Source organism: Euprymna scolopes, chromosome 37 (assembly GCF_053919585.1).
Source record: "Euprymna scolopes isolate OS-2025 chromosome 37, ASM5391958v1, whole genome shotgun sequence".
NCBI classification, from domain to species: Eukaryota; Metazoa; Mollusca; class Cephalopoda; order Sepiida; family Sepiolidae; genus Euprymna; species Euprymna scolopes.
In genome coordinates, this window is record NC_136518.1 from 49,942,843 (window position 1) to 49,960,127 (window position 17,285).

The 17,285-nt window shown below is 35.8% G+C and overlaps 1 protein-coding gene and 1 pseudogene across 9 annotated transcripts in view; both read left to right on the forward strand.

Moving 5' to 3' along the window:
- LOC145261151 (uncharacterized) overlaps positions 1-17,285 on the forward strand; it is a 1,211,790-nt gene that overhangs the window by 1,146,879 nt on the left and 47,626 nt on the right. The gene's annotated exons all lie outside the window — the stretch shown is intronic.
- Positions 14,890-15,042, forward strand: LOC145261403 (U2 spliceosomal RNA; annotated as a pseudogene).

Below are 17,285 nucleotides of genomic sequence, written 5' to 3' on the forward strand. Positions count from 1 at the left end.
GATTGATTTGGGTTAATTTGAACGCTTTTGACCTCTGGTTGCCTGATGGAGATATCGGCTAAGACGTCAGATTTTCTTTCACTTTCTTTTCCGCCTTCGCGGCACGGGTTCGAGCCTGCCTGCCTACTACCACTTTTTTTTTCTCAACACACACCTCCAAACACCTGGGCAACGCCGGGCACCCAGGCTAGTTAGTATATAAAACAATATTTGTGACAATTTGAGAATACTAGATGCTGTAAGCAAACCCTGAACCCAGATGTATGAATGAGTGCTAGCATAGTTGGGAAGAATAACTGGCAACAGTTTAGCATCCTATCACAGGTAGAGTTCAGTCTGTTCATCCTACTTAATACTATAAGACCGAGACCTAAGAATCTTTTGGGCTGTAAAAGAAACTGCTACTAATACTGCTATTAATAATAACTAGCATGCGTGCCCGGCGTTGCCCGGGTGTTTGGAGGTGTATGTTAAGCAAAAAAAAAAAAAAAACGTGGTAGTAGGAAGGCAGGCTCAAACCTGTGCTGCGAAAGAGGAAAAGAACGTGAATAAAAATGTGACGTCTTTGCTGTTACGACTACCGCCAAACCGGAAGTGACATAGGTTTAAATTAAGGCTAGACAATCGAAAAGAGGGGATGACTTTTGAAAATATCAGTGAAAAAAGCGACCCCTCCCTGTAGAAAAGTGCCCAGTTGAGGGTGAAGAAATTAATGTTTTTAGCCAATTTTTCGGTATTTGTCGTCTGAACGGTTGAGCTTCAAAACGATACTGATCTTGTGAAAATCTGTCGCCTCTATCGAAAGTTTTAGGCAGATATGCAAACATACATACATAGATTTATATATTTGTAGCTCAAATTTTCGACCCAAACTGATTAAAAAGCTTGCCCTATCTCTGAATAACCTTTATGTAAAATTTCAAATGTTTAGACCAGAAATTGTCTGAGTAATTTGGTAGAGACCGCAGAGGTCAATTTTTTTTTAACTTTGACCCCTATTATGACCCCTTAACATTATTGTTTTGGGCTCAAATCAAGTTATTAAGTTAGATCCATGCCCAAGGAACCTATATCTAAAATTTCAAGTGTTTAAGCCCAATATTGGCCGAAGAGTTTGGTAGAGTTCTCAAAGGTCAAATCATTGAACTTTGACCCCTTAACAGCCATATATCTGGCCAAAAACTGATTACAAAGATTTTCCCAAATCTCAATACCCTATATATCAAATTTCGAGTCTGTAAACTGAAAATTGACAGAGATATTGTGTAGGGAAATGTACACAGACAGACAGACAGACACTTTCACTTTTATAGACATATAGATTTAATTCCTCCTCACAAAGAAAAAAAAAAAAAAAAAAAAGAGAAATTCTCAGATTGGGACTTAGAAACTAACTTAAATAATACTGAAGACCTTATATCAATTTTTTTTTTTTTTTTAAATTTCATTTTCACCCTGCACAAGGCACAGTTCCACTTTGATGTAGAGGGCTACTACCGGGGACAATAATTGCAGGGATACTATATAGGGAGTCGAGCAGCAAGATGTCTGTTCACATTTCACTTGAACTTCTGCATGTTAGTACAGTTGGGAAAACATGAACCCGGAAGGGAGTCCAGAGTCTAGCAGTTCTGGGGAAACAACTATTAGAGTAGAAGGCCTTCTTACATCTAGGGATCTCTACTGTGCAGGGATGGGACTTGGCTGCTTGTCGAGTTTATCAGGGGTATTTACATCGAGTGGGTATAAGGGCTTGTAGTTTGTCAGTGCATCCACTATTAAAATACTTGTAAAACAGGCAGAGGAATGCAACATTTCGTCGATGGGACAGTGGTTGAAGCTTGGATGACAGTTTAGGACCTATCAGGTTGGCAACTCTCTTTTGAACCCTGTCCAAGAGCGAGAGACTAGTAGCAGGTGCATCAGCCCAAATATGACAACAATACTCCATACATGGGCGAATGGTGGCCTTGTAGAGGTACAACATACTTTCCAGCATAAGTAACTTTCTAGCACGGTAAAGAGAGCCGACCTTCCTCAGAATGGCCGTGGCAATGCTCTCAATGTACCTGTTCCAACTCATGTTCCCTGTGAACGTTAGGCCGAGAAGTTTGAAAGAAGTACGTTCAGGTCATGTATCTTTACCCATAGCTATTAGTGGTTGAGAAGGTTTCTTGTAATTATTGAAGGAGATGAGCTTAGTCTTGGCAGCATTGAATGTGACCATCCATTTTTGTCCCCATTCCACTACAGGTTGGAGGTCTTCCTCTAGTGTTTTTGCCATTTCCTTATATAGGTGTTCATTTGTTTTCCTCTCGTACCTGTTAAAGAGTGTGGTGTCATCAGCAAGTATACCTATCTCAGAAACAATTTTATCAAGGAGGTCATTTATGAATATTAAGAATATTAAAGGTCCAAGGATAAACCCCTGAGGTACACCCGGATTTCTATCATATTGTTTAAGTATATGACCGTCTAGGACAACCTGGATTCTTCTCTCATTTAAAAAGCATTTGATTATGTTAAGTATTCGTCCAGTGATACCGTATGATCTGACTTTGATAAATGTTGATTCTTTAGCAAAAATCAATAATAAAGAAAAAAATAATCTTAGACATTTGCCTTTTAAGCCAGAAATTTATTTGTTCTTGAATTTCAAACTTCAACCATTATTTTCAAAACCATTATTTTCCAAACCATTATTTTCAAAACCATTATTTTCAAAACCATTATTTTCAAATTTTAAAGCGTCACAAAGTAAACACATTTGCCGTTTGTTTAATATGTTAACAATAGATTAAAAATGGCTGACTTGTTTTACCTATGATAACTATTTGAAGCATAGAAGTAATTTTGAAGCCTTTAAACTCTCGATTAGAAAATAATTATTGGCTTGAGTGGAAGTTCAAGGACAAGTCAAGTATTATGGTTCCTTCGCTCTTCTAAATAAAAGAAACCTACATTTTCGACAAAGCCCAGTTGTTTCAAATGGCCTTTTTCCCTAAGGTTATCTAGTAACTGATTGCAGGTTAACCTCTAGATAACATTAAAACACTTGTTCTTGTAGGATCGTTAAAGTTGAGCAACATTAAGATTGGTCAGTATTTAGATGAGTAACCATTTTGGAAATACCAGGTTCTGTAAATTAGGATGCAGGTGTCGTAACATAAACGTGACATAAACTTGGTATGACATGATCAAATTCCATGATAAGTTCTAAAGTTTAATTGGAATTTATGTATTGCAGTCTATCATCCTCATTCTTCTCAGTTGTTGTTTCACGTTTCGGCCAACTATTTCTTTGGCCTTCGTCAGGTGGTAACTGCGACGGGATAGGAACTCCGAATCTACTAACTGCATTCTCAGCAATTACTGCTATTCACAGCTGTTGTTGCCACACCACGTTTTGGTCAAGTAAGCCTCTGGGCGGCTTTGGGTAGGATTGAAACCGCTATCTTCAGACAATTTTCACCTGTAACCATAGAAATTCAACGTCTCTATCCACTGTGCCACAGACCTCGAATCTCTGTAATCAATTATTGTAAAGTCACTTTCTTCAATAATACTCTTGGGAAAGGGTATGACACTATTTCTCCACCTCCGAGATATGGATTAAATTGTAGACTAGACTATCAAGCCTTACTAGAGCAACTATTCTAGCAGAAGGAAAACACTGATATAAGACCAGTCCTTCTCTGCTTATCCAAACATTGCCGAGAATCATCTGCTACTTAAGGCAAAAAATGTAGTTGAGGATTGAGCAACCCGTGCTTCACTATAAACACATCATTCAGGCAGTCTGTTAGAAGATGTCCACTATCTCTGGAGATGATGGAGGCAAATACTGGGCCCTTGTATTTAATAGAATTATTTCTTTTCATCTTTATCATTTTTTTTTTCTTTTGAAGGTATATCCATCATCTGGATTTGATGGAAAATGCCGTTAACATTTTATTTTATTCTATTTTCTTTTCTCCCTCCTTCTCCCCCCTCACCTCTCCCTGAATTCTTTATTTTTAAACTAGTTTTCCAGTGGCATGGAATTCTTTTAGGCGGTGCCTACGAAAGTAAATGCAGGAAGCTAAGTGTGCAATTTTGGCCTGCACTGAAGAGGTGCATACCAATCTAGCATCCCCTCCCCAACTCTCGTTTTCTTCTCCCCCCCCAACCTCCCCAAGAATATTTTTCTCTAGTAACGACCGTAGTGGAAGTAAATGTTTAGGCACTTGGGGTTCATGCCATCTCCCAGTCGATAATACTGCGTCTCCACTGAGCAGACTCGACAATTCGTCTGACGGTGACCTTTGTTGGATCGAGGTAGGGTTCTGTTTAATTTTTAACCAAGACTAATGCCACAGCCTAACGGATAAAAAGCCATCGTGTTGGTTCAGTCTCTGTCAGACTAATTGAGAACAGATCCTTAACTAGTATATATTATCGGTCTGATTCGTTACCACCATCCAAAATATGGGTTAAATAGGAGAGTGTCGGTCAGCACTAACCCTATTCAGGTTTAACTGGCTTCCTCCAAAAGAGGAAGTTCCATGGGAGTATGAAATTCACAAGTGGTCCCCAGTCGCATGTATATCCCCGTTAGGGGAGATGATGATGATGATGTTAAGTTTTTGCAACTCTTGCAGGCAGGTGTCGACATTCTCCTACATACAGCGCCTGGAATTCCCGAATTGGTCATCCATTTTAGTAATAACCAGACTCAATGTTGCTTAACTTCGGTAATCCGACAGGAACCGGTGCGTCAACCTGATTATGCCGCATACAAATAGGAGAGTAGACTGGGTTATCAATGTCTGCTTTCTCAGGCTTTATCATCTCTCTTTGAGAATGGGTTTATTTAGCGCTAATTGCCTGAGGCACCTCTAGCAGTAAATGCAGACTGATAAATAATACTCCAGTTAATTTTAAGAGATCAAGGGCCTTCATCCTGGAGCTAGGATTTAAGTTCATTATGCTTTGAATTAATATCCGAAGCATCTTTCAAGAATAGACGTTACTCATTTTATTCCTGCTATTTGTTATAACCTTGGTCTTCCAGGGATTGTCCAAGTATTTTTAAGGACTTTTTTTCATCAAGCTTGTTGTTTCTACCACAATTGGTATAATGTTTATTTCTTTCAGTTAGAGACCTTGTCTTTTTTAACTCCTTCTTGAGGTCCTGATGTACACCTATAAGTTGGTCATTGGTGTGTGACCGACCCACATGTTACATTAAATGTCCTAAAAACGGTCCGCGTATGAAGATCTGTCGATTAGACTTTTTTTTTGTCTAGGTGAAGAGAACAGCATACCTGATATATTGAGTTTAACTGGCTCTTTCTTCTCCCAGGAAGACGTCTTGTTCCTTGAGGGTTCGACATGGTTGGACTCTTCACTTCGTTTGACTTAAGGCAGACATTCAATACAGGCACAAACAATGCACAACACAATCATAATATATAAGATCTTAACTATTTTATAAAATTTATGCAAAAATATATATTACAATATTAACATACAGCTCATACAATTAACTTAACACAATTGGCTCCTTAAAACTAACTACCCGTAACTAGTGCTGGGGGTGGGGGTGCGCCCCCTACTCTCATTTACGGAGAGACAAAAATATACGTCTTACTCCATATCATACTTAAACCATGACTAAATATAAGATATAGTGCTACACTGATATTTTGTCATCTTTTCGCGTTCAGCTCAATTAAGGCAATAGTCATTTAGAATGGTTTCCCTTGTTTCATTTTACTTTGGTCAAAGTTCTCACGGATCAAGGCTTCCTGCCCCCACCACCACCACCACACACGCACTTCCGGGAGGGTCTAACACATATGGGAAACATAGATGTTCAAATATGCTAGTAAAGTTCTCGTTTACCTCTCAAGTAAAGAAGTTAAGAATATTGATTTTCTTCTCAGTCGACGATAAAATAAAAATAAATATAAATATAATATAAAAATGAAATAAATATAAATATAATATAAAAATGAAATAAATATAAAAATAAAATAAATATATATATAAAAGCAGAAAATGTGTGTATGTATGTTCGCTTTTTGTGTATGTCCAAGAAAGGCTTTTTTCCGAGAAGCGATCGGTCGACTCACTTCTTAAAACATTTATATCACGCCTAAATGATAATATCTACGAGTTAACAACCGGGTTCGTCTGTCTATTTAATTTGCCCGACTTTCAAAAGATAAATATTCAAGATTTTTCAATTGCCGCATGTGCATTAAGCTTTTTCGTATAAAAAAAAGAAGCGAACAGACTCGCGGTAAATAAATCACTGTCCCACACTCAAAGTTGACATCATTAAGTCATCAAAAACGGGCACCTGCTGTTAAACGTCGCACGTTTTTTTTTATTATTTTCCAACTGCGCATCAAGGCTTCGTTTTTTTTTTTTTTTTAAACAAACATCCGGCCAGCGATTTTTGTTTTCATTTACCCAAAAACACACACAACTCCAAACACCCGGGCAACACCGGGTATCCATTTCTTGTGTTCTCTTGGTTTTACTTACATGAATTCCTCTTATCTTGTCTTAATAATCGTTGCCCCTGCAAATATCTAACATATGTATTTTACAACAATAATTAATCCTTTCTTTTCTCTTTTGTTTTCTAGGTAAGTTTGTATTCTCGTTCGGATTGATATGCAAGCAAGAAGTCTATCTGCATTTTGGATCAGTTTTACAAAAAATGGATTCCAAGGACATTTGTACAGTAAATTCCAGAGAAGTTTTTCCATTTTACAATTTTTGATAAAGTTTTTTTTTGTTTTTATCAAAGATTTACCCAAGCAAGGTTCAAAATGAACAAATTAATCTGATGAGCACTATTCTCATATGTATATTGACAAATAGCTGTTTCAGTGTTGCTAGATGTGTATGCTGTATAGCCGTGGAGTCTTTTTAGGGGGAGGAATATTATATAGTTGAATGTTCATATTATAGAGAGAGACAGGGTACATTTTAAAGGGAGACAGGGACATGTAATACAATTGGATGAGAGAGAGATAGAAGAGAGAGACATTTATACGTTTTACTGTCTGTGAATCTTATAGCAAATTTCTTCTTAATACATATATTAGGAGATGGATCAGTTATCAGTCTTTTATCACAAGATGGGGCATTCATTACTTCTTGATAGAGAGGGAGACACATTTCTTAAGGATGGGGTTTATACACAAAATTCATTATTATGATAAGTGGACACAAAGTTCATATAAATGACTCACAATACCTTTGTTTGTTGAGAATGACACAACACAAGAGGCAGTTACAAAATAATGATGTTCCTTTATTTATTCGACCAGTCAATGATTTCACTTCAAGGAATTCAAAGTTACTACATGATTTCAACTTCTAACCCTTCGCTTCCAAAGGGGGATTCAATCCGGACTCGACTCTCCTGTCTGACCCTGTCTCCTTGTCTCACTAAAACTAGCTAACTATGTTGAGAACTTATCTCCCAGCCATGATGTCATCGCATGATCGATCCCATGGCCTGGACATGCTTCACGTGTCTCATTCTTTCATGTCCGAGCATGTGCTCGGCTCGCGTGGTCCTGAACTCATGTGCACTGTTTACACATATATTTTTCTAACCAATTTTTCGACTAACCTATTTTTCAATATGTTTAAATTTGCTATTGTTCGTTTTTCTAACTGACTTTGTTTCAATTCAATTCCCATAAACAGAATTGAATCATCGAATTCCTTTTTCATAATAACATTTCTAAACAATCGAATTCCTTTTCAGACAAACATATCTGCTATTTATTTTAAAACTAACAATCGGAATTCTCATGAATCTTAATTCCAAACTTAGCTTCCCAGGTTCGAATTCTCGGTCTCCTACCTCATTTTTACTTACAAGAACAGGGGACTTATTCTTGTAACATGTACATGAAAATCAACTTCTCAAAATCAGAATAGAACCGAATTAAGACAGCAAATTTTGCACACACAAACAGCTTGAGAGTTTGAATTTGTGTTCAAATGAAAATATAGATTACAAAAGTTTTGATTTTTCTGCTTTTTAGTGGAATTTACACTTTTTTTTTTATCCGAATCGCTAACACCTACGGTGGCTATAAGCTCTCCATTTTTTTTTTTTTTATGGTGATGATATTTGCCCATCGCTTGTGAAGATGACTGTGATCATGCAATTGTTCTGCGTGTCCAGAGACGGTTCATCAATCCAACCTCTGAAGTATCTCCCATAAGTGGAACGATTCTATAGCAAAGATGCTGACTGCTCTTTCTTTTTTTTCCTCTTACATTCTTCAATGCGTGTAGATTCCGCAATGGTTGCCTTTTATGCCCTGCTGGCATCAATACGGGCATCAGATCAAAGCTGCTGATTCCAAATCTACACTTAGGCTCTTTTTTTATTTAACAGGGAGACTCGACGTTACCCGGGATAGAACGATTATCAGTGAATGTCCCACACTATCAATACTTTTATTGTCATCAAAATCAGTGAAATCAACATTTTTTTTCAATTAAATAGATTAATTGGCTACTCTAGTCAGGGACCAATCGCGGTACATCAGGAAGAAGCTTCACATGCCCTCCTGCAGTGACAATCCAAAATACATTGTAGTCTACATTGCACTGTAGAGAATCTACTCTTTATTTTATAAAATTATTTTTATATGATGGCTTGAATTAAAATTTAAAATGCAAAAATCAGTTAAAAGTTGACTTTGGTAAAAATCGGACTGTTCTTTCTTTAATCAGACTTTTGGATTAGTGATTTTTTATACTTTTCGGAGGTATTCTGATACAAAAACTATCTAAGGACACTCCCAGAAACTTGAAGTATATTTGTGAAATTGAAAAAAAAAAAAAATCGGCCCAGCCATTTCAGAGTCTATAGGGAATATACTGGCACACACAAAGTGCCTTTTATATATATATATATATATATATATATATATATATAAAGCAGATTTATGCCAAAGTGCTAGATCCTTACATCCTTATTTTTTTATTTTGTTGCTATCTCACTACTGCTGCAATTCTCTATCTGTATAAAAGCCAAGTACGCCCAGGGATGGAATACTGCTGCCACATCTGGGCTGGAGCTGCTAAAAATAGCCTATCCTGCCTTGACAGAGTACAAAATAGACTTTGTGGCTTAGTGGAGTATGTCCTTTTCTCTTCCCTGCAACCTCTCTCCCACGGAAGAGACGTTGCGAGCCTATCTTTGTTTTATCGTTATTTCCATGGCAAGTGCTCGTCCGAGCTTCAATCTCTGATCCCCCCTCGCCAATCTTTCACGAAAAACACCCGTCTAGCTGAAACCACTGTCAGTCGATAAGTCATTCTGTGTCGGTTGAAAAATATTGCTCTGAAAACATGTCTCACGTTACTGCATTTCATATTGTGGCGTGTCAATCTGACGATATTGTTCGGTGGCATATCGATTCGAGGATATTGTTCGGTGGCGTGTTATTCAATGAGATTGTTCAGTGTTGTGTCAGTTGGTGGTGTTGTTCAGTAATATGTGTGTTGATACAACGATATTATTCGGTGGTGTGTTGATTCAGCGATATTGTTTGGTGGCATGTCAGTCGACGGTATTGCTCGAGAATGTGACCTGTTGATTCAACAATATTGTTCAGTGGCGTGGCGTGTTAATTCAGTGGTATTGTTCGGGATTGCGTGGACGAATTTGTTCAGGACCATGCCGTCACTTGTAATATATTGTGTAGGCAGAATATCGATTCGAGGATATTGTTCGGTGGCATGTTATTCAACGAGATTGTTCAGTGTTGTGTCAGTTGGTGGTGTTGCTCAGTAATATGTGTGTTGCTCAGTAATATGTGTGTTGATACAACGATATTATTCGGTGGTGTGTTGATTCAGCAATATTGTTTGGTGGCATGTCAGTCGACGGTATTGCTCGAGAATGTGACATGTCGATTCAACGATATTGTTCAGTGGCGTGGCGTGTTGATTCAGTGGTATTGTTCGGGATTGCGTGGACGAATTTGTTCAGGACCATGCTGTCACTTGTAATATATTGTGTAGGCAGAATATCGATTCGAGGATATTGTTCGGTGGCATGTTATTCAACGAGATTGTTCAGTGTTGTGTCAGTTGGTGGTGTTGCTCAGTAATATGTGTGTTGCTCAGTAATATGTGTGTTGATACAACGATATTATTCAGTGGCGTGGCGTGTTGATTCAGTGATATTGTTCGGGATTGCGTGGACGAATGTGTTCAGGACCATGCCGTCACTTGTAATATATTGTGTAGGCAGAATATCGATTCGAGGATATTGTTCGGTGGCATGTTATTCAACGAGATTGTTCAGTGTTGTGTCAGTTGGTGGTGTTGCTCAGTAATATGTGTGTTGATACAACGATATTATTCGGTGGTGTGTTGATTCAGCAATATTGTTTGGTGGCATGTCAGTCGACGGTATTGCTCGAGAATGTGACATGTCGATTCAACGATATTGTTCAGTGGCGTGGCGTGTTGATTCAGTGGTATTGTTCGGGATTGCGTGGACGAATGTGTTCAGGACCATGCTGTCACTTGTAATATATTGTGTAGGCAGCATCTCTTCATTCAAAACAATTTTATTGAAGAGCACGGAATTCTTGTTTTATTATCTTCCTTTTCATCTTCTCCAATCTCCGAATAATTTTCTTTGTGTTTTTTTTTTTTTCAAATGTGTATAAGTTGGATTCATAGCAAGCACTTTCGACAGAGATAGCTCTATCATCCTCAGGCATGTTGTAGAATTTTTTTTTCCTAATTATACATATACATATTTTTATCATGGTAATGTGGTGGCTTATTATGAATTAGCTGGGCGGATTTTCTCTTTTTTTTTTTTTTTTAATTTAATTTTTTTTTTTTTCATATTATATATAGAGTATGTTAATTTATTGTATATTTACATATGTACATATTAAAAATCTGCTATGCTAATGTCTCTTTCTCTCTCTCTCTCTCTCTCTCTCTCTCTCATATATATATATATATATATATATATATATATATATATATATATAAGCTACACTGAATATTCCGCGTTTCATCCACTCTAAGACTCTTCAGGCTTATGCGAAATATTCCGCGTTTCATCCACTCTAAGACTCTTCAGGCTTATGCGGAATATTCAGTGTAGCTTAATCGCCATATATATTTTATAAATTACTAACTCGCTCTACCTACGTATTGAGCACTTTTGAAGTAAATACTTAAAGTTTACGCATAAATCTATACTTTTGTATATTAATTTTATGTGAGTAAATTAAGTAGTATATATATATATTGGTGCTCTCTTTTCCCTCATGAAACATTGTAAAAATAACACTCAAGATGAGAACAGTAACTCAAAGAATCCAAATAATACAAAATAATTACACGTTTTTCATAGAATTAATTGGATATACAATTTTTTTCTTTTTTAAGAACATGACCCGACGTTTACTATGAATAATTGAAACAGAATTAAATATTAATCTTGTATGAGAAATACTAATTAATGTTTACATATGGCTACCTTGGCTTCTGCTATATTGATCAAATACCAGCTCAATATTTCCATCAACAACTGAATCGCCAACCCTTGCCACTGTCCTTCTTCAGCGTTGTCTAAGATAGCTTGGGTATGTAGATTATCACCCAGAGCAAGAGCTCATCCACAAGGCCTTCTCTACTTGCAAATATGCTGATGGGCAGCTGAAAACCTGGGCAGTGACAATCAGAGGTGACCTAGCAGTACTATAAGGTCCATTATTAGTTGTTTTGCAACAATGAATTTAAGAATGACTAGCTATATCGTGTGACCTAGCTCAGGACTGGTAAAAGTGGACTGCAAAGGTCAGATGTGCACATGCTCTGGATAAAGACAGCTTAATCTGACCAGAGTGATAGCCATTTGAGGTACAAGTAAGTGCTTTGGTTGGCTTTACTTTATATGTTAGATGATTAACTGTTTTGATTATTCAGTGAGAAATTTTTATTTAGATTGCATTATCTGCCATCGAAATAATAAAATGAGTTTCTCTTGTGAAAATTCTTTTTTTCCTGAAATAGTAAACAATGTGCATTAACATTGGCAACTGTTGATTTTTCTGGTTCCTTTTTCCGAAAGGGCAACTATTAAAGTTGGCTTTTCTTTTATCCTGTCATTATTCCCTCTATTTTTATCAGCTATCATGCTGTTCCACAATCCATTCCTATTCCCGCCGTTTATATAATTGCCAATTAAAGGAAGTTTTACCGACTCCGGGTGTTAGCAAAGATTTTCTTTTTTTTTTTATTACTTTAATTCAAAAGTTTTAAAGAAAACTTTTATTTCTATCTCAATCTTATCCAATTTTTTTAGTTGAGTCAGAGCTGCATTTTTATTTCTTTCCGTCAAGAACCGCAGTATTAAAAACTTGTGTTCCTATTTTTTTTTAATTTAAAAAAAATTTTTTTTTTTCTAAACTGAAATTTAACAAAAATTAAGAAGTTATAAAGAAGAAAATTAAAATGGGGTAGGGGAAGCGTTTTTCCTTAAAAAAAAAAAAAAAATGCAAGGAAATAGAAAAACTTTTATTTTCTATTTCTTTCAAAGAAAAAGATGCTGTTTTCCTTTTCTTTCAAACCCAAAATTAAAGAAATTTAACAAAAAAAAATTCTTCTGAAAGAAGAAAAATGACAAAATCTTTACGTTTGAAAAAGTTTAAAAAAAAAAAATCCTTAATAATAGAAAGGGAAATAGAAGAATAATAAATAGGAAAAACTAAAAGAAAAACAAAAAAATAAAACTCCAGAATTAAAATAAAATTTAAAAAAATAAATGAACACGATTTAAAAGGAATTAGTTAAATACAATTTTCAAAAAAAAAAGGGGGATGAACAATAAATGAGAAGAAAACATACGAAAATGACATTTTTTGTCTGTTTTTCAAATCCATTATTCATTCTTTTTTATATATTAATTTCCTTTAGATTTAATTTATTTCTTTATTGTTTTAGTTTTGTATTTGTTTTTGTTTTATTTCCCTTTTTTTTTTAATTTTTAGAAATTTTAGATTTTGTTCGTCTTTGATTATTTTCATCAGTTTTTTTTTTTTTTTAATGGTATGCTTGAAATTAAATCTCCATCGTTCACTCTTATTCAACTTTCCTGATCTTTTTTTTCTCCTTTCGTTTCTTTACATTTTTTCTTTCCTCTTTTTACTTCCTGACTCTTTCTTTCCTTTTTGCCTTTAAAATTAAACCTATACTTAAAAGACGACCGTCAGACCCTAAAATTAACGGAAAGTAGTTCTATCATGTTTTGGGATAGGACACAGATAACTCACTCTTTTGTATTAAAAAATGAAGAACCTCCCGAATATATAACATGTCACGAGCCATATACAGTAACACATTCCTTATTGGACTGTTATGACCTCACATACATTCATAAACCCTTTTAAAAGGCCAAAAATCTCAAAGACCTTTTGAAAAAGAAAACCGTAATAATATCTTTAACTTTTTAAAAAGAGCGAATCTTTTTTTTATTTATTTATTATTTTAACAAGGGAGTCACCACTTATCAAGGCCCAAAGTCCACTCAGGGATAAGGATTAATCAATGTAATGTGACAGTGTAGTAATCGTTAATGGTTTAAGTTGGATAGAATTTGATTATTTAAGGGGACGGTTCAACAAGAACTTGTTAACATTATACTTGAACACTACCATACTATAGTCGTCCGGGAAGTGGAACAGTGTTTCACGGGCGGGAAATTATAGGGAAAAAAACGTTGTTCGTGGATTCTGTATTTAGATTTAGGCACAGATAGAGAGTGAGGAAAACTGTTGATAGCAGTGGTAGATGGGCGAGTGATTTTTTTTTTTTTTTTTTTTTTGTGAAAGTTTGCCAAACTCCTTTTCATAAAACTAAATAAAGCTAAATATAGCCTACATTATAAACCCTGACACCTAGTATGTGTGTTCCAAAACTCATAATGATCGGTTAATTAGTTTAAGAGTGAATCCTGTACATACAAATTGTTGCAATATTTTTTTTATATAATGAGGGTATGATTGAAGAAAATTGGAAGGTTCCACTGACCAATCAAATGGAACCATGTTCTGCTGGTAACTAATCACAAACTGGAATTGCTCCATAAAAATATCGGATCTTTGAGAATTCCCACATATAATTTTTTGTGTCCACATCAGAAAGATCTTTGCTCTTTGTCTGCCAAATTTTAAGGTTCAAGACTTGTACAGATCAACTACCCACCGAACTCTGTTTTCATCTGCAGGACTTGTGCAGATTAGCTACCAGTCGGAAACTCTTCTGAAATTAAACATGACCTTCAATTAAAAAAATATATATATAAACATATACACATATCTAAATTTATATACATAATATTATTCTAGTTCATTAAAAATAAAAAAGGGTCCTGGATATGACCTTAAACTATATCCAATGGTGAGGCCCCCAGCTTGTGGGCTTTGGGGAGTTTGGAGCCACCCTTTAATTGACATTGCTCTCAGGTCCACTCTGACCCAGAGTGGTAGTAGCTGTTAGGGTTTCAACTATAGGTTAAATAGAAACTGACTTGAAAAAAAAAAACAAATATATTCTATTAAGAACTATCAAAATCACTGGATTCGGTATTAAATAACCTAAAAAAGGTTGATATGCCGTAAAACAAAAACAACCAACCAACCATTGAAAAAAAATTATTACAAACAATTGTTTCTGTTCATTTCGTAAATATACATATTTACAGTATACAAAATTTATCTAAAATCCAAAAAGAGGTTTCATCACATTAAAAAAATTGATATTAATGATAATAATTATAACTAGACTTCCGCCCCCCCCCCCGGGTACCTTAGAATGAATGTTCTTAACTTCTTTTCTTGGCTTTTGAGCCAAGATCAAAGTGTAATATCTGTTCTGATACTACCCTTCAATTTTTTGTTCTCAGTTAGTGGAGGAGAAATACTTTACAACTGAGAAAATTTTTTATTTGTTGTTCCTTTCTCCACACTAAAAAACGACTCTGGTGTCTAACTCTGCCCTCGTAGGGAGCAAAGTAAATAGGAACTTAGAATGAATGCTTTATGCCAAATTGATGATTGAATATGGCTAAATTTGTACTCATTTTTGCATTAAACACTAATCCCGATTAATCCTTAACTGTGCATCAAACAAGTATCATAATGATTGGTTCGTTGCACCTTATCATAACAAAGGTACATACAAAATTTCAGTTAGATCAGTCCAGTAGTTTTTGAGAAAAGTTGAACCGACAGACTGACAGATATTTTATATCTATCTACTAATATATAAACGGAAATTTGTGTGTGTGTGTGTGTGTGAATTAATTCCCTATGGACTCCAAAACGGCTGGTCCTTTTTTCATGAAATTTCACACAAATTTATTTTATGTGCCTGGCAGTGTACTTAGATAGGTTTTGTTTCGGAATGTCTTAATAAGTATCGGTAATTGAAATAATATGATGAAAGAAAGAACAGCCAATTTTGATGAAAGTTAACACATTGCACAGCCATCACAAGTCCATTTGAGAAGTTTTATTACCACACAAGCTGAAAGGCCCTGCATTTATAATCAATGGAAGTTCCTTGATATGACGGAGACGTGTTCGAAATGGATGTTTCTGTTTAGAGCACAATTGAACCATGATACTTGACTTTTTCATTTTAAACTTTACTTCAAGTCATTATATCGGAAAAAATAATTTTATAAAACCAACAGTAGGTTCTGTACAGTGCAGTGTAGATTACAACGCATTGTGGATTAAATCACTGCGGGGGAGGCATATGAAGCTTCCTCTCGGGTTCACTGCGATGAGTCACCAACAAGAGCAGGCAATCAATTAATGGCAATAAAAAGATGGGAATGTGAAAAATTCTTTGAGATTTTTTTCATTTATTTCCTGTAAATGTAAACATTACGAATATTAGTCAAAAAATAAACAATTAGGCACAAGGCCAATTCAAGAAATGGAGAGGGTCTGTAATCATCCTTGTCACTGCATCTTTTTACTTGTCTAAGGAGTATCCCTTGCTTAAGTTCTCACTTACAACAGTCACTCCAGGGTGTGCCCTATTTACTGTTTCCAAATCAAATCGATTTTTTTTTCTTTTTTATTATATGATAGAAAGGATTGATCATTTTTGGTCCCCCTTCCCCCCACCCCCGACAAAAGGAGGGTGGATCTGTAAATTCACCCTTGTTTGTTCGTCTGTCTGCACTTTTCTCAATAACTGCGCCTTGGAATTTTTGGAAATTTTGCACAAATATTAAACATCCCACCCCCACACTGTAGCGATCCCTAGATGTAAAAGATCTTTCTACTCCAATAGTTTCTTCCCCAGAACCGCTAGACTTTGGAATTCCATTCCAGGTCCCTGCTTCCCCAACAGTACTGACGTGCAGAAGTTCAAGTGTAACGTGAACCGACATCTTGCTGTCCAAATCCCTACATAGTACCCCAGTAGTTGTTGCCCCTGATAGTAGCCCCCTACACCAAAGTGGCAATTTGCCTTGTTTGGAGTGAAAATGTAATAAAAAAAATATAATAAAATAAAAATATGAGTAAAAAAAAGTAACAGAACGGATTTTCTGAGAAAACTCTGGTTTCCCCCCATAGAGGTGTCTTTCAGGTTAAAATGGCTAAAATTTACACTTTTGTGCGTATTAAAAAAATTGATGCCTTGGATTTTTACAAAACTTTCTGAAAAGTTGTAACTAACTGACTTCTGTATTTTGTTTATCTATACTTCGCGATAACTCTTGGGTGTGCCCCAGGGGCTCTTTTAGAGCTAAGAAAAACACTCCATATTTGGGACTATTTTACCATATTTGTCCAAAATTTTCTGTGCATATCTATTTAGCAGTTTTGCATGGTGCTGAACTCAAATTTAAAATGTTAAGGCCTAAAATTGCACCGTTTGTTCATTTTCACCAGGATTTGATGCCCCCTGGGAACATTTGGGGCTATTGAAAGGGGTGGGGAAATGCTGAACTTAGTCACTTTTTTATGCTTCGTTTACTGTGCACTCACGGGGGACCATGCATGCTTCACTTGTTTTATGTACAAATAGACATTCAACAAGTGAGGGGTGGGGAAAAAACAATCTAAAAAGAGAAAAGATGTAAAACGTTCATTGATCATCATTCACTCTCGGGCAACGTCGGGTCTCCCTGCTAGTAGATTAATATTGGTAAATCTAAATATGCTCGTGAGTAAAATGGCTGCTTGCTGATTTGCCACCTGTGT